The sequence below is a fragment of the Cydia fagiglandana genome, chromosome Z (genome assembly GCF_963556715.1).
Source record: "Cydia fagiglandana chromosome Z, ilCydFagi1.1, whole genome shotgun sequence".
Taxonomy (NCBI): Eukaryota; Metazoa; Arthropoda; class Insecta; order Lepidoptera; family Tortricidae; genus Cydia; species Cydia fagiglandana.
Genome location: NC_085959.1, coordinates 28,437,373 through 28,457,210, shown reverse-complemented (window position 1 = coordinate 28,457,210; position 19,838 = coordinate 28,437,373). Strand labels below are relative to the sequence as shown.

Below are 19,838 nucleotides of genomic sequence, written 5' to 3'. Positions count from 1 at the left end.
CGAGCGCGTGGCTGAATACTTGTCACTCGCATCGCATTGCAGGGCGGCTCTACTTTTTAGGGTTTCGTAAGCAAAATGGCAGTTAAAATGTCCATCTCGACTCAAACTCAAATTAGTATTCCCAATTAAAGGCGTTTTTCTAGTAGGTACAGGTACATACATAGCGTACTATTATGTAGTATTAACCGATTTAGGCTATTTTTTATTAGTGTAATTTGCAGAACTGAAGTAAATATGTACCCTGCGAAGCGTCGCTATGTAGGTAGATATTGTATTTTCGGTATGATGTCGGAGCGGCTTCAGGGTATCAAAGGGAACCCGCGGCATTATCCGGATAATCCGAACAAGTACCAAGCCCACAGCGCCGGAGCGGCGCTCTTTCAGTGCCGATTTTTCATTCGGCTCTACGGCAAACATCGGATCAAACACAATTGTGAGCACGCGCTACTGCTAAATAACTAATATATTTCTATATTCACAAGGACAAAGGTCAAACAATTTATACTACCTGCGTTTGTCCGAGAAAAATTAAATACTTGAGTTTTTCCTTAACACTCCAATATACATGTAGGTTATTGCAAAAGCCGAAAAGTATGGTACCGCTTGACTAGGATGAATTATTGATGCTAGGTAACGAGTCAGGCAATCTTTGTTCCCTCCGAGTAATATAATGTACTTAATGTAAAATAACACAAACAAATTTTTATTTTGTATTTTCAGTATACATGAAATAATATAGGTACGTAACCTAAGTACATGAACCTATTTATTTAAGAATTCAATTTTGCTTTAGGGCACGCGTATAAACGAGCAATTCTTGTAATTGTAATCTTGGAAACGATATCGATGAAATTTGCTATATGGGGATTTCCGTAGGCGAAAAATCGATCTAGCTATAAATTAAAATCATTTGGTATTGATGCCATAGAGACGGAATATTTGTGAGTGAACATGAATGCAAACTCTGTGAGAGTCGTCCATTGTTAAAAGCGTACCTGTCGATGGAGGTGGACAGAAATACCATTTGGAAAGAACGTATGCGCAGGGTATTTTGGGCGATCGCTTCAGTGGGATGCTGAATACTGATACAAAGTAAACAAAACAAATGATCCGTGCTCTCTCTTTGCACATTAAAATTTTTGATTTTAGTTCTTATTAGTTATATTTAATATATAAACGTGTGAACATCATGTTGAAAAGCAGTACCTATAAATATACCTACATACTTATTTTTAGTTCATAAGAGTATCCGTATCTAGAATTATAAATATTTCCAGAAGACCATAATAAATATAGTCTTCAGTTAAGGTATACTGCAACTAGGTTACAAAAAAAGGGTTCCGTACCATAATGCAATAACAGGCAAAAAAAAAACCGGGCAAGTGCGAGTCGGACTCGCGCACGAAGGGTTCCGTACCATAATGCAAAAAAAAAAAACAAAAAAAAGCAAAAAAAAAAACGGTCTCCCATCCAAGTACTGACCCCGCCCGACGTTGCTTAACTTTGGTAAAAAATCACGTTTGTTGTATGGGAGCCCCATTTAAATCTTTATTTTATTCTGTTTTTAGTATTTGTTGTTATAGCGGCAATAGAAATACATCATCCCATCAAAAACATAAATGTAAAAAAGGAGAGCCAAGTTCAATACAAAAATTATGCTTGGCTGTGGGGTTCGCCGCAAAAAGAATGGAGATTTAAATGAGTGCCAAGTTCTATGCAAAATCCAAATATGTATTTATAGGAACAAAATAACATTATAAACAAGTATTAAACTCTATTTCTTTGCTTTATTGGATACCTATAACAATTGCTGTTATTTAAAAAAAATGCGAGATCTTAAAGCAGGTTAGATTTGACTTGGCCAGTTTTCATTACATCAGTCATTTTATAAAGTTATTCAACATATATATTTTGTAATTCTGATAAAAACTGGCCAAGCCAAATCTAACCTACTTTAAGACCTCACATTTTTTTTAAATAACAGCAATTGTTATAGGTATCCAATAAAGCAAAGAAATAGAGTTTAATACTTGTTTATAATGTTATTTTGTTCCTATAAATACATATTTGGATTTTGCATAGAACTTGGCACTCATTTAAATCTCCATTCTTTTTGCGGCGAACCCCACAGCCAAGCATAATTTTTGTATTGAACTTGGCTCTCCTTTTTTACATTTATGTTTTTGATGGGATATCAATACTTTTTGTAAAGAAAACTAGGCAGGTATTGAGATTTAATGTTTTTTCTTGTGTTTCCGCTGCATGTTTTTTACTTCTGTTCTTTGTATTAATTATGTGGTGCCGCGCGCCGCCAACGACACACCGTTGGCCGGTTGTTTAGCGCGTATTACAGGTTTTTTGTATGGGGACCCCCCCCTATTTTTTAACTTTTTTTATTTTTAGATTTTTTCCTACGCTTACACACAATTACCGAGCTGGATTCCAAATTTCATCCTTCTAGGTCATCTGGAAGTAGGTTAGGTTTAGGTACTATATGTCAGTCACAATAAAAAAGAAATTTGTATGGGAACCCCCCCCTATTTATTAACTTTTTTTTGTTTTTAGATTTTTTCCTACGCTTACACACAATAACCGAGCTGGATTCCAAATTTCATCCTTCTAGGTCATCTGGAAGTAGGTTAGGTTTAGGTACTTATATGTCAGTCACAATAAAAAATGGTTTTTTTGTATGGGGACCCCCCCTATTTTATAACTTTTTTTAATTTTTAGATTTTTTCCTACGCTTTCACACAATAACTGAGCTGGATTCCAAATTTCATCCTTCTAGGTCATCTGGAAGTAGGTTAGGTTTAGGTACTTATATGTCAGTCACAATAAAAAATGGTTTTTTTTGTATGGGGACCCCCCCTATTTTATAACTTTTTTTAATTTTTAGATTTTTTCCTACGCTTTCACACAATAACTGAGCTGGATTCCAAATTTCATCCTTCTAGGTCATCTGGAAGTAGGTTAGGTTTAGGTACTATAGGTATGTCAGTCAGTCTTAAAATTTACGACTTTTTGACCTTCATATCTTTATAACCGTTTGAGCTAGCTTCATGAAATTTGGGCTTCTAGATGTCCTTATGGATATAATTAAACACACGTAGTTTTATGTGTTTACGTTAAAGATGTTTTGAGTTATAGAAGGGCCAAAAGTGGCACCAAGTGGTTCGTGTAATATTACACTTGGCGCTGGCTAGCCAGTTCCTTTGCTTGAACTTGGCTTGACACGCTGCCGCGTGTCTAGATCTGTGAAAACTTCAACTGTCTAGCTATCACGGTTCGTGAGATACAGCCTGGTGACAGACGGACGGACGGACGGACGGACAGCAGAGTCTTAGTAATAGGGTCCCGTTTTACCCTTTGGGTACGGAACCCTAAAAAGCGTATGGCCTGCTTGGTGGTATGCGGGAAACATGGTTTATGGATCCATGTCACTCACAGAAAATATCAGGTTTTGTTGATTTGTTGCTGCCTAGAATCTTACATACTACAACCATTGATACTTATATCAAACTAGCGACCCGCCCGGCTTCGCACGGGTTAAAAAAAAACCTTAACAAATTATACACCTAAACCCTCCTCAAGGATCACTCTATTGATAAATGAAAACCGCATGAAAATCCGATTCAGTGGTATTTGACTTTATCGCGGACATACAAACAGACAGACGCGGCGGGTGACTTTGTTTTATAAGGTGTAGTGATCACAGAAAGCGAATTGCAAATCGTTTCATCCCTCACCAATTCCTCCGTTTTCAGCTGGTAAGTATTCGAAACAAACGTCGGTACCTATTTTATGCCGTTGCGATATCTTGCATACATAATAAACTTGTCATACGAAGAACAAGCTTACAAGTTTATCGCTCTAACAGAGTTGCATTTTTAACACGTAGGTACTGTCATCCTCATCAATTCAGTATATTAAAAAGCCTAACGACGTAGCTCGTACTTGAAGCGTGGTTTGAATATTAGATAGGCGTCGAAGGCATCTACGCGATCACCACTATATTATGAGAAATGTAAAACAGTTTCCGTTTCCAAAAGAGACGCATCCCGCCAACGACGGCGATGAATCAAGGTTTTTCTACATTGTGCCTACTCGTGCAAATTAAACAGATTATTAAACTTGCCTATCCGTTGCCATAATAACATCGGTATAAATAATAATTGCCCTATCGATTACTCAAAATGTATTTCCATCTTTTATTACTCTTGAACCTTGGTCACCAGAGATGTGACTTATTTGAAATACTTGTATTTAAAATGCAAATACAGAATGAAAATACCTATTTTGTATTTTGTATTTAAATACCTCTTGAAGAAAACTATTTTGCATTTTATTTGAAATAGTTTTTGGGACCTATTTTCTATTTTCTAAATACTTTATAGTAGGTACTTTAGGTAGGAGTTACAATCTCTTCTGATGTTACAGTCCTGGCAACTCTCTCATTCTTTTAACATGGAACTGTTGAATATGTTTAGTAACGTCGCACATGGCCACAAGAGTAGCGAGATGGTTAAAAAAGAAGAATCTTGAGTGTTGCGAGGGTTTCAAGGCACGTGAGAAGTTGAGAACAAACTTTTCTGCCCTGGTGAAACACGAACGTGACGTTTTCATTACACTAACGAGAGGTATTACCTATACTAGCTGTAAAACATTACATATCTAAATTAATGCTTTTAAAAATTGGCCGTTAAAAACCATCATCCATCCAATATTCCGGTTAATATGAGCAAACAACTAGAAATTTGCACTTTAGATAGAGGACTGATTGACACACTGTTTGAAAAGAATAAAGAGAGTCTTTTCAACTCGGAAATGCCGAGTAGTACAAGCTTTTATTTAGCTTCACCTGACCGTTGTCTGTATGTCTGTCTGTAATCAAATCTTGCAAGTTAAATTTGATCTACTTCCCGGTTTCCGATTGAGCTAAAATTTTGCATGCATGTATAAATCGGATGACAATGCAATATGTGGTATGTTATGGTGCCATCGAGCTGATCTGATGACGGAGAAAGGAGGTGGCCATAGGAACTCTGTGATGAAACAATGCAACCTAATTTGTTAGGGGTTTTTAGAATTGTCTCGATGAGAATTAGTTGTCTGTCGTAAGAAAAGTACAGTCAGCGATAAAAGCTTGTACCAAAAATGCAATTTTTGCCAAAAACTTATTTTTAATTTAGACTAGGTATTCACTATTCAGAATACCTTTTATCGCAAAGTATGTATTTGTATTTTTAAAAAGTATTTTGAAAATACCTTCTTCGGATTTTAAATATAAATTCAAAAACTATTTTGTATTTTGCATTTGAAATAGTATATCAAGGAAGTATTTGCATTTTGTATTTAAATAGTTTTTATAAAGTATTTTTCACATCTCTGTTGGTCACGATAACTATATGTTGACAATTGTGTTTAAGATATCGCCTTTAACAGCAGTTCCAGTAGTAGTTTTAGAAAAATAACTGACACTAAACCGGTTTTGGTTATACCGGATGATACCGGTTTATTTCGGTATCGCTCCAAACTTTTCTTGAGTACGCCAATATAATAAAACTTGTAAAATTGCTAACCCAAATTAGTGCTTACGAGTATTCTACAAGTACGCGAGCGATAGGCCACCGGATTGTTAAATAAGAACTTTGCGACTCGCGACTCTATCTTATTGTTTTAATGGTTCTATATAGAATTATTTCACTTTTCTTGTAAAACCACCCCAAAAACCGGTTAAATAAACACCGGTTTTGAACGAAACCGAAATTAAAAAGCTTTCGGTCATTACTAGGTAGGCCTACCGCTGATGTGTTGTATAATACGACGCACGTTATTTTATTAGTAGCGCCTCGAGTCACTGTGCCGGAAACGCGATGCTTTGCAGCTTGCGATAAGGAGCCTAAGGCCTAAATTTCCTTGCATGTTTGAGAGAACATTCCTGAGTGCTAGGATGGGTCGGGAGTGCCTATAAGTCGCTCGCCGGAAGAAGGGCGCGTGACGTCGCCCTCTCGGAGCCGACGGATCCTAGCACGTGACTAGAAACCTTTATGCTGGGCCACTAGACAATCCTAACTACTAAGTGTCAGATATCATCAAACCAATTATTGTTTATTTTTATTTTAAATATATTGCAAATAAATTAAGGCATTTTTAGTGTGTATGTGATATGTCATTATGTAGTTTAGTTAGACCTTAGAGGATATAACCAACGGAGCCGTTTTTTGCGGGGGAGGGGCACATCAAATGTATACGTAACGTAAACATAGCCATGTCAGATAACCGTCAGTCCATACATGTGGTTGACATGTCGTTGACCATTGGCCGCCTATTTTCGACAGAGGGGAACGCCTGTTAATGACCACTCCGTTTGGTTATATTCTCTAAGAGTTAGACAGACCGCTAGCTAGACAGCAAGTTAGACAGATATCCTCTGAATTAAAAGATTTTAAGAAAGTAGAGTTATTAAACAATATATTATATAACATAAATCGTTTCGTCTGGATTTATCATTTATTCTGGAACTACTTTATCGTACTTCGTTTTTGGAGCATTGAAAAAATTCCGCAAAATTAAATTATGAAGATTCTTCTTCCGTATAAAGTGGAAAATAACAATGAAATAGTAATCTCAATTAACTATTCGTGCAAGTGCCTGATTTAGAAAGTCACGCTTTCTTCATCTTTTCTTTTTAATCCTAAAAGAAGGAGTTCGTTTTAATTCTTAACGAAATTAAGTATAGCCAATGTAACTTTTAATAAAAATAAGATACATTCATATAAGAATTATAAGACAAAGAAATAAGCGCTGAAAGGTATTAAATAATATAAGTACCTACCATTTACATTATTTAGACAGCTGACATCAGATTAAATTTGTAACCTCTACATCATACATATCAACTAATTAATAAGTCGGATATAATGTAACGAATGAGTAGTGTGAGCATTTTATTAATTGGCTTCGCAGTGATATATTGACGACGTTGAGTAAATACCAGTTATTCCCAATGAGCCGTGGGAACTCATTGCGTCGGCGCGCGCCGGCAGATGCGTGCCGATCGCATCTGGAACCCAGAACAACTTCATTTTTAACTAGGGACCGGTTAACTCTGTCGTTATAACCCTGACATCGAGAACCATAAAAAAATTGGATATATCTTGTGTTTCAGTGTCGTTCTGAACAATTTGCTGCCACATTTCGCTACGGATTTCAAACGCCAAATATACAAACAGTTACACTAGGATTTCTCAAGTTTCGCTCCGTAGATAGAAATATACAAGACTGATAAATTGAAATACTTGCCAAGGTTAGATTTTCATGAAATATGGTCAGGGTCAGGTCCGTCGTTGATTGGGCTATTTGTCGGCGCCAGCGGGAAATGAAAGGGCGAGCGTAGGCTTGATTAGCTTTATTGCATTGGTACACGACAAGTTTATAGAGAACTTTGGGTACAGTACCCCTGGACCCTTCTCACCTACCGACTTTCTAGTACGAGGTACCTACCTATTTGATGTAGAATATTTTCATCAAAGAATAATGCTGATAAGTATAAGTACATACTTATACATCGCTGAAGCTGATGATACATCGTGGCAGTAAAACCAAAAAAGCTATTTACATTGTAGTGAGATACGTACCTACTACAACGGCGCGGCAGTGCGGCACGGGCGTCGCGCACATTCGTACAATAGCAGCCATCCCCTTAAGTACGGTCACGCTTTCATGCCGACGCGAATTTTCCGGACCTGCCGTAATAAGCATCCGCGCAAACAAAGACTTCTTCCGTTCGGAGCAACCGGAAACATTACCCGAAATCATTTTAAGTGGCAGATATTTATCAATTGTGACCGGGTAAAATAAAAAATATGTATAGGGAAGTAGGTAATATTTTAGTTCTGAACATTTCAGTCGCTACAATATACCTAACGATAAACTTCGCCCTTACCAAAAAACATGAATGCAGTTACCTGCCCATGGCGAAAAGCTTATATAAGTATTATTAGTTTTATATATGTATGTATATGTACTCCCGGCCGGTTTTACCACGGCAACTGCTTCAACTCAGCTGCTAGCAAGAATATCTTTCTTAAAATAAGTAGTTAAGTTACCAAGCATATTTATTTAAACTTATTTATTTAGTTTCCTCTTTTAGTTTCTCAATAGCAGCATACATAAATAAAAAAATTGGCACAATTCGGTTTCAAAGAGAATATGAAGTACCTACTTAGGTAAAGATCCTTAATACCTACTAAGTCTTCATCTCTATGAATCGACAGCGATGTTCACCGAAAAATTGTATATAATTTTTTTACCTTGTCTGTACAATAAGTCCCCTTATCCATAAACGCGCTACAAGCCTCAATTAGTTAATAATCGCTTGTCTTTATTTGTTTTGACTTATGTATTTGTATTAAAGGGCTAAAACATAATTTAACTAATCAGGCCCGTAAAGTTTTATGAATAAGGGTAAACTATTTTATCCAGCAGTGGGCCAACGATCAGCATGGGGCGCACATTCTCCATCATCCCCGCGACCGACCGGCACACACGACACGACTCTATGCGTGTGCTTACTTCAAATCAAATATAAAAACGAGTGTTACCCGACGAAGGTCGAGCACGCAGGGTTGCTTAGTGCCGATTCGACTACACGAGAATAAGTTATTTCAAGAATAATTCGGACAACTATGACATTGAATCAATTTAACCTCGTTTAAATTCTTCCGCCCCATGCATATTTTATAATCGGCGCGTTTATTTCAGCTCCCATCCATACACATGAGATCTTTCTTTACTTTTCTGAAAGCGGCTTTATAGTGACGTCTAATTAATGTTTCTAGCAAAAACCCACTCGTAAAATCTTATGACTCATATATGATACCAATCTTGAGGGGTGTACTAGTTGCCACCGAAGAGTTCCACTATTCATCTTCTGGATCCATCATCCGATCGGCTCGATATCAAATTATTGTAGTTAGGTTATTGTCAGTAACAGAATAGTTAGGTATTTCGAGTGGTTCAAAAATGGAATCTTGATCGATGCGAGGGTTTTAAGGCACAAGGGTTAAACAAGCTTTGCCATTGAGTGAACCACACAATTTTTCACCAAACGAAAGCGAGGAAATACTAACTAAAAATGGGTATCACATTAACATCATTCCGAAGTAATAACATATAAAATATTAATAATTAGAAAATTTAATTTGTCGTTACAAAAAACTTAAAAACTGGATAAAGGTATGATTGTTTTACTTAAATACGGTGGTGAACGATCTCTCAACATTTACAGAGTGTGCAGGGTTGATCCTGCTCACGTCTAATGTATTACTACGTACTTGAAAAGTTACGAATAATGAAAATAAACGTTAAAATCGACTTGCGAGATTGTTAGTTACAGTCGGATCAAGGTAACTCTGCAGCGATTTTTATAGCACAGACGTGTGTAAGACTTGTTATTTTAAACTACAAACTTCTATGAAATTATGACGATGTACAAAATTTTAAAAACCCCACACGCTATATGCCAGAAAAATCCATTTTATGCCAAAATGCCTGACACCGTTTGGGAAAAGAGCTGACGCTCTACTAAACTGCTGCATCAATTTATATCAAACATAGCACATAGCTAAGAACTACCGCAAGGAAACTCGCTTTCACGTAAAAAAACCGCAACGGCGTCCATCTATCTGTTGGAGATCTATGATGCCACAGACAGACAGACAGACATTGGCGTCAAACATATAACACCCCTCTTTTCTTTTTGCGTCGGCGGTCAAAAATGTGGAAAGTTAAGACGTGGTTTGAAATTGTATAGGAACAACTTGAGGTACGACACAGTGCGGAAGAGTATGCGTGACGATGCGATCAACAACTGATGATAAGTACTACGAGTAGGTAGGTACACCTATCGTAAATTAATAAGGTTTATTGTTTCTCTGCAACCAGCGTTAGATAATCAAGTAGGAGGCAGCCCTGTGTGCGGGAGGCGGGATGTACACGGACTATCACTAACATGTGTCTGCAAGCCGTCTGTGCGGGAATGAAAACAATTAGCCCACTGCCGTGCCGTGCCGTCGCTGCACTTCGCGCTCCGCCCCGCCCGTACGTACCTAACCTACCCTCTTTTGTTCCGTTCCGGGTTACGTAAATTGTGTCCAACAATAATTGTTCATTTCTATTGTACTTATACGAAAAACTACACATTTTTTTAATTTTCCTGTCGGGTTTGTGTAAATACAGGGTGTTTGGTACATCGTTTGCCAAATTAAAACGGCAGATAGGTTGAGTCATTTGCTATCTTCTCAGGCCTAGAAATTTTTAATTAGGCGCACATTTTTTTTACTTCTATGCCAGTTTATCGTAAATTTCAAATTTTTACTTGCGTAGTAGTAAAAAAAAAACCATGGCTAATTTTTTTTTATATTACATTACTTTTCCGGTGACGAAGTAGTTCGAAAACACGATTAAAAATGAAATAAGTGAGGTTAATATTTTTGCAGGAAAGCCATCCTTAGAAGGATTACTAATATGTTGCATAAAATTTATTGTCATATTTTACTTTCGCATAGCAACCCTTGGCAGAATCATCATTTCGCAGAATTACTTTTTGCATAAGTTTCATGGCATACTGTTGTTTCGCACAATTTTGTAAAGCAGAATAATGCAATGGCATAATCTCAATTTGAAGAATAATACTATAATCGAATAATTGTTTTGCCGAAAATTGCGTCGCATAATATGTACTTGGCATACTGTCTTTTCGCACAATTTCCTTAGGCAGAATAATTCATTGGCATACTGTTGATGAGAATAATATTTTGATGGATAGTTAGTTTCTCGCCGAAATAGGTACCCTACTACACCAATGAATACCTACTCCAACAGTACCTATTGAGCAGGGGTCGCAGTTCTAACCTAACCTAACCTACACTTCTGGAAGCAGTTTCTTTTGAGCAGGGGTCGCAGTTCTAACCTAACCTAACCTACACTTCTGGAAGCAGTTTCTTTTGAGCAGGGGTCGCAGTTCTAACCTAACCTAACCTACACTTCTGGAAGCAGTTTCTTTTGAGTAGGGGTCGCAGTTCTAACCTAACCTAACCTACAGTTCTGGAAGCAGTTTCTTTTGAGTAGGGGTCGCAGTTCTAACCTAACCTAACCTACAGTTCTGGAAGCAGTTTCTTTTGAGGGGTGTGTAATGATCCGTATAACAATTTTTGATATATTTTCAAAATATATAACAACTTTTGATATAATTTCATGGTGTATAATCACTTAAGCGGTATAATGAACTTTTGATATAACAACAAAATAACTATTTTCATGGGATATAATGTTTAATCGATATAAAAGCTATTCGATATAACGTTTACTGGATATAATGAATATTTGTTATAAGTATTTATGGTATAATGTATTCAAATGTATAATAATAAGTTGAGGTTATAATAAAAAAAGTCGGTTCTGGCGCTTCGCCGGCCGCTACCGCGGCACGCTCGCTTCGCTCGCTCGGCTCGCGCGCTGTAGGGTCGCAGTTCTACCTAACACTCCTCCTCGCTTCGCTCGTCGTCGTACCTAACTGAGACCTGCCTTAAGTTCGAATACGTAGGTTGTTATAATAGTAGTAAATATTACAAATTATACCAGTACTACATTATGCCAACTGAGCGTTATATCGAACTTAATTATATACGCTGTTAACGTTAGATTAGAAGTTGTTATATTACAAGTTCATTATACTTGACGATAGTTAGACTCTTTAAGAATATACCATGTATTGTTATAGCAAAAGTGCATTATGTCCCTCAATCGTTATATCGACTAAAAATATATCAAAAGTTGTTATATGGACCGTTACGCACCCTCTTTTGAGTAGGGGTCGCAGTTCTAACCTAACCTAACCTACAGTTCTGGCAACAATTTCTTTTGTGTAGGGGTCGCAATTATAACCTAACCTAACCTATAGTTCTGGCAGCAATTCCTTTTATGTAGAGGTCGCAGTTCTAACCTAACTTAACCTGTAGTTCTGGCAGCAATTCCTTTTGTGTAGGTTCAGTCAGCGACATGAGTATTATGCGGTAACAATTTCGGCAGAACTTTTATTCTGCTGCATAACATTCTGCGAAATTCAAGTCTACAATATGAGCAATATGCCATAAGAAATTCGGTGGAATGTAATTTATGCTACATACAATACTGCGTATGTAAAATCGACGATAGTAGTATTCTGCTATTCAAAATTCTGCCAAATGAATGTTATGCGACATGACAGTTATGCTAATTATACAATTATGCAAAAGTATCATTCGGTTAAAAATGTTTCTGCGAAACCTGCTATGCGAAGTGTATTTCGGACAATCGATATTATGCAAGATAAAGGGAAGCCCCTTAGAAGTTAGAACGAACCCAGTAGTTTTATTTTCAAGTAAGTCTCGCAATAGCACAAGCCTTAAGTAGGTATTCGCCTTGATTATCTGTCGATGAAAATGGATGATTAGAAATACTACATCTGTTCATAATTGGCTTCGTGACATGAGGGAGTAAAGCTCGTAGTGGGATGCACGCAATCAATAAGGTTTTTTCTACTCTTCTTTTCCAACACAAAGCGCCTCGGTGAGCTCGCTCGGGCGACTGGTCAACACTCATCAGAGATCAGAGCGTAACGAATGGCTCTTCATCGTTGAATTACAACTTCACAAACCATCTTACAAATACATTTTAATCCAGACCTAAACTATATATCATATTATGCCATGAGACATTTTTATAGAAGATTGCCGTAACTGATTCAGTATGTGAACGGCGTTTTAGGAATTTAGAAACTTTAAGGTATTGATATAAAAAATAACATGAAGTCCAATTAAGTGGGCTATAAATAATGACCGCTGAAGCTATAGCAAACGCAGTATCTATTTTAGTGTCTAAATATGGTCAGGAATGTTCTGCTATTTACCGATCCACATATTTGCGCCGCCCCATATGACTACCATGAATTGAATAGGTTGTACCTACATGTACATATTACCAATCAGCTGTAAATGTACGCGTGATCACAGGTATGTTTATAGTGAATAAAGTGTCAACAAAAAAGGTTAATTAAGTTAACATTGATTTCATTAAGGTCATCTCAAAACTAATGACTTTGATAAACGAGCGCTAGTATCATGTGGTATCGAAACAGAAGCAACGAGATAGTGATTTAGTGCGATAGTAGATGGAGAAATTAAAGAGTCGGTTTGAGACTGACTGAAGCGGCGGCGGCGGGCACAATCATATGAATTCATATGGGTCTCAATTGGAAGACACACAACGCATCCGCGTGCCGTGCCCTCCTGCCATTTTAAGTTACATAATACATATCAATTCGACCGTATGTTTTATTATATGTATGTTACCTCAGATCTCCGTTATATCTCAACTAATTTGGAAAACATTTTTTTTTTGTTTGAAAGTATATACAGAATGGCCAGAAAATATGTGCATTCCCGTTGCCAGGGAGGTTTTGGGAATATAATTAGTAACCCCCACCCCCAACTAACTAATGAACAGTTTTCTGTACGCACGCATTTTTGTTATTAAATTTCATTGTTTTTATTCATGGCATCCTTCTAAAACGCGCTATAAGTATAGGTATACGATTTTTTGAGCAATTTTTGCTAAGTTTGTAATTAGGTCAGCGAAACTATAATCCTTTTTAAACTGCGGAACCCTGAAAAGGGATCAAAATGAAGGAACCCTTATAGTTAGCAATATATTGGAAACTCGCAGGCCGGTAGATTTATATCGGTCGTAGATTGGCGGCGCGCCTCACGCGAACTCTATAGGCGAAAGCAATTTCAGTCTCGGGCACAGTCGCGACGCCGTCGCAGCCGAATCCCGGCCGACACATCCATACCTAGCCGACACCTACACTCGCTTATTTCATTCGCATGCGAGGGGCAGCTTAGATGGGGAATCTCTTACATACATACCATTATAAGGCTTACAATATAAATTTATTGATTCGTTGTTTCCGCCCGGAAGAGCTATTACTTTTAATACTGACATACAATATTCAGGACGCAAACCGCAATAAGAGCAGCAGTACGCTTGAGAATTTTTGTGTATTAATCAAAAGTACCCCGGATGATATGTTATGAATAAAGACACTATACATGTTATGAATAACGGCCCGCCGTAACAATGAATGCAAAACGTTGACGCTAGAGCAGTTTGAAGTCACTAGTTATGTAGTTAGGCAGTGAAGCTAGACAAAGCGCGTGTGAGCAGTCATTAGCTGCACAATTAGTGCAATTGTCGTTAATTTATTGTAGAGCGTCGACAGCGTTGGTGTCCGCGCTCCGTGCGAAACGGGGACTTAAATCATTGTGATGCCACTGATGCCACGCCACTCCACGGATATTGTCCACTTTGTTGCCATCAAGCAGACATGACATTAATTGAAACAAAGACAATTAATTCTGACTGATGTCCCTTAATCTGCTAGATATTGAACAGAACGGCCGACAGGATTAAAACCACTAGCATTTGTAATAATAAATAATACGAACTTGTTTATATAATTAACGTGTTTCTGGTAAGTATGGGGTATTTAATATTATAAATATTATAATTTGAGAGTGGGTTGAAGTGATAGTGTGTGTAAAACTTCTAAAAGCCATAAGTGTTCATTTTGCTTAATATATTAAACTCAAAATTAAGTTTGTTAGTGTCGTACCCTCGTTAAAGCAGATATTTGCTGGCGAAGAGCTACCCGTTATGTCTGAAGACGTCCCACGTTACATTAGCTAGTATTTAGGTATCAGTGTAAGTCATATATTCATGAAAGTTCAAGTGTGTGCTCGTATTACCTACACTGATTTTCTACCTTGCTGCTTCTTAGTAACCGAGACGAATCGATACAATTAGTTAAATATTTACCCCCCTATGTATAATAATATATAGGAAATTTATAGACACGAACGCACCGCGGGTTGGCCAAGTATTTACTACCGGCAGCATCGGAGTGCAAGTCAACGCCCGATTGATTACCGCGACATTTCCAGATATCTAACTAATAAGGACTTGGCCACTGAATTATATATACTTAATATGAGTGATGCCCCCAATCAAAGTGATTTGTCCTGTGACAAAATAACGACATTAGCGCTAGCTATTTTTAACCGAATATGGAGAAATATTAGCAGTAGCATGTAAGTTTTTAATGTAACTTTTCATATAACCTAACCTTTTTATGACATAATGGTTTTCAATCAAAACGTTTTGTTTGTCCATTACGAAGCAAGGTTATAACTGGAGCACATGGTAAAATGCTTAAATTCGGGACCCAAGGGCAAGTTTTGTAAGTAATCAAAACTGTCCTTCCTTGCTAAGCTTCGAATTTTTTGATCGGTACCTACTTTAGACATATACATATATATATACATTTTGGATCATTGATTCTGTGTCGTGTTCGACCAACACGACACAGGATGGAGTGATTGAGTGAATATGGAGTGGATAGATTGATATCAATTTCAAATAGTTAAATCAACGTATAAATGTCAAAGAACATTTGGTAGGAACCGGTGACGTGTCGGTAGACAGGTAGAGGACGAGGTTTACGTACAAAAATGGTTAGATTCGGTAGTTCTGTATACCCTGGCGTCGGCACTGCCTGCATCGGCTTAACGTCTCGGGAGATAGTAGTGTGTTATTTCGCACACCTACATTCAGGAAACCCGCTGGGATATACGTACATGCAAGGGCCTTTTGTTTAATAAAATACAATCTAATACTATTAGGGATTTGACATACAAAATCATTAACAGTTGGTATTAGCTTGTATTTTATTATGCAATAGGCCCCATTATGCATGGGAATCCCTAGCACGATACATAAATATAATATTAATGAATTTAAAACAATATTACTGTATCTCTTCAGGTGTGCTTCGTGATTTCGTGTGGAACTCGTCGCGTTACAGGTCATATATGGTAGTTACTTAGTTATTGAACTCAACTTTTGGGGTGTACTCGTAATAGAAAATAGCGTCAAAACTCAAAACTTGTCAGGATTACGTATAATGGTCAAGCTTTCCTATTGTCAATTACGCCTCTCGTTACTTTTTATAATTATGTACATATAGTATATTTTTCTAGCAACAACAAACCCGCAATCAGAGATACAAATTTAATATAGCCCGGATTTCAACATTTTAGTCCCATTTAAGATAATAAATTACTACAATTACGATTTCTCTTTGCGCCTAAAGTTGAATGAATGTTCGGGATAGATAATTTGAGCTAATTTATGATAGTCGGCGGGCGATAACCGAGCAGGCTTATCACTGGGGCGTGATGGATCGGGCCGCAGATACTTAGATCCGTAGTATCTCGTTAAAAGTACCATCGATTGCGATAATAAAGTATGTAAACAATTAATACAATTACTTACGTATATGTACCGGGCTAATAAATTACGCCTCATTATTAGTTGTATACATATGCATAATCCTTATTAGTTATAGGTATTATCATGAATCTTTATGACGCAATTATTATTAATGAACATTTTTTAAGTTTTGTCTTCATCAAACCTACACCTACAAACTACAAAACGAATGCAGTTGCAGACCCACTAGTAGTATTCTAATAAATTCCAGCTGTTGACAATATTGGTGGTCATTATTTCACTGCTCTTGCTGGTATTGCCATTTTCATTGGAATTCCAATGTTCGTTCCGTTCCATTTCCCACTGTTGTTATATGATAATCAGCAGATTTAAATACACATTCGTTTTATATGAAATAACTATAAATACAGAAGCTCAAAAAATAAATTAAATAGCTTAACAGGAAAGATACTAAATGCTGATACCGTTTATAATAAAATATTATTTAGTCGTTAATAATGGGATCCTTTCATGGGCTTAAATATGTTTGCTTATATCGTAAACATTTAAGGTGTTTGAGTAAAGAGATTCTTAACACAATCAAGCTAATCTCGCTTAAAGAGGGCCATGTAGTAGATTAGAGGCAAGGGGGCGAGTGCTCACCGATGTCCGCGCGACTTGGGAGGTCCGCCGCTGGCCTTTCCATATTAATACGTAGGTAAATTATCTCGCGCGTTATGCTTGGTTCCTTCCAGGAACACCGTAAACTTATCGTTAGTCTTATGTGCATACATATAAGACTAGGTGGACTCAGCCGATCAACAGATTTTGGATTTTTTTATCTAGCTAACTAATGTAATGTCAGTAGTTTTAAGTTCAAATTAAGCAATCATTACCTATTTCAAAGCAGCTTCAATGCAGAGTGGTATAGTACCAAATGCTGTTGTAAAATTTTAAACTGCGCCTCAATGAAAACGACAACATTAATTTAATTTCCTAAAACAAAGTTTAGCTCTAGGGATTAGTTGTCCTCTAGTTTGAGCTCTAGGGACTTTCAAATGATGTTTTTGAATGATACATATTTAATTAGGTACATCACTTAAAATTGATTTGCTTTGGTTTCATTTATATTTTACAGGTAGTATCTTCCTTGTGTTGGTGTGGTGAAAACTTTTTGTTTCACTCGATTCGATTTAGCTAATCTATCATCTGATATTAACTCTTACCGAGACTAAAAGAAAACCTGCCAACACAAAAAAAATAGAATAGGGAATGTCTTTTTTTTATTCAGTGTAAGTACCTAAGTGATATTAGACAATGAAAATTCTAAATCTAATGAGAGACCACCGGAATAGTAACATTTGGTAGGCTCACGCATTATATGAAGTAATTTATGATATATCAACTCAGCATAGCAATGAGGTGATTAGTTTTAACGGACTGATACAATGATAGACAATGAGCGAGCAGCACTTGCTGCCTACAAAATAATAATTTATTATTAAACATCCTTTCGGACCCCCAACTCGAAATTCAATGTTGAGCGTTGGGAGAGTTTGAATACACGAAGGGTAAATATACAAATTTTGAAATTAAGTGTTACACAACATTTTTCACCACACTGCCGCAAGGAAAATACTAGCTGTGTAAGCATTAGAAATCTAATGCTAACTAGTAGGGATCATTCAAAATCATCGTTCTTAGGGGCTGTCCATAAATTACGTCATCGATTTTTGACCCCCCCCCCCTATAATCATCCAAAAATCATGCTTCAAATTACCCCATTTACTCATCATTCAAAATCATCGTTCTTAGGGGCTGTCCATAAATTACGTCGACGATTTTTGACCCCCCCCCCCCTAAAATCATCCAAAAATCATGCTTCAAATGACCCCATTTCCACTTCATGCTACCGTCATCCGATGTCCAGAACCCCCCCCCCCTCCAATTTGAAATGACGTAATTTATGAATAGCCCCTTACGTGAAGAAACAACACAAATTTGCATCAATTTTCTTTCCACTCTAGAGAAATAAAATACAGGTTTGCCCACTGATTTCTAACAATAAAGAGATACGTACGTATACAGGTACGGAAACTGAAAAACCTGTTGACTGAGTCTTTTATTCGTAGGCTCGGATGCTTATGAGGTGCGTTTAAAAAATACTCAAAAAAGGACTCGACTCGTCACAGAAGTTTTTTAAGCTCCGAGTCTTATAAAAACGAGTCGAGTTCTTAGATTTAGACTCAAAAGACTCGAGTTCATACCAACACTAAGCCTAAGTGTAATTTTAAAGTCTACGACACATGTTCGATATTTGTCCCTTTAAACGATCTCAAATTTAAGGTGCTTATTTAAATTTAAAACATGATTGATTATTGATGCTGACCACGTATGCAGAAACCATGGTCTAGTAATTTCCAAGGGCGAAGAACAATGGCCACGAAGGTGATTAGCATGCTCCCAGAACGATATTTCGTCGGTACCTACGTAAGTATATTGAGCACATTTGCATGCCCGAAACAGTAGGCAGATGACAAGCCCAAGGACGGAGCGTCGGCGCCAGCGACGGCGCCGGTGATGTAATTAAATGTACTCAACACTTCTTCTTGACCACATATGAATTCAATTAGTAAATAAATATAAAGCTCAAATGCACACTTGTACAGTATGTCTCATATTTATTTTCACTAACTACGCTGTAACGTTGGTACTAGGGCTTGCGCCGTAGCGGAAGCAGTTATAAAGTTGACCCAAAATTTTTTTATTAAGCTATGAGCTTCATCACATATGTTCCTTGAGTAATTCTAAGCATTTCAAGCCTGGGAGGCAATAAGAAATGTGCGTCTACTCGGATTTGTAATGGATTCAAACTTTCAACCCCTTTTTAACCCTGTTAGGGGATGAATTTTACAAAACGCTGAAATTACTTTTCCTATCTTTTAATAATATCCCCAAATACATAGATTCAAGTCCCGCGTTCGAAAACTTTTTGATATCCATACAAACTTTCGACCCCTTTTTCACCACATTAGGGGATGAATTTTCAAAAACGCTGAAATTAGTTTTCTTGTATTTTAATAATATATCTTTTTACTAAGTTTCAAATTCCTATCTTAAAATAAAACTTGAACCCCATACAAACTTTCATCTCCTTTTTGACCTCTTTAGGGGTTGAATTTCTCAAAATTGCTTCTTATCTCTTGTACAATTTATAAATGTAATCTAGAGTGCAAATTTCAACTTTCTATCTTTTGTAGTTTCGGCTCTGCGTTGATGAATCAGTCAGTCAGTCAGGACACTTGCATTGTACCCCACCCTCCCCGACTAGACGCACGCTTCTTTTTGCCTCCCAGGCTAGAAATGCTTAGAATTACTCAAATATCTAAAAAAATTTTAGGTCATGTATGGCAGCGATACATAACTGATTCCAGTACCGCCTCCGAGGGTTAAGTTTTGCATACCAAACA

The 19,838-nt window shown here is 37.1% G+C and overlaps 1 protein-coding gene across 1 annotated transcript in view; it reads right to left on the bottom strand.

Annotated features, from left to right (window-relative positions):
* Positions 1-19,838, bottom strand: part of LOC134679027 (heparan-sulfate 6-O-sulfotransferase 2) — a 50,740-nt gene that overhangs the window by 18,089 nt on the left and 12,813 nt on the right. The window lies entirely within an intron of this gene.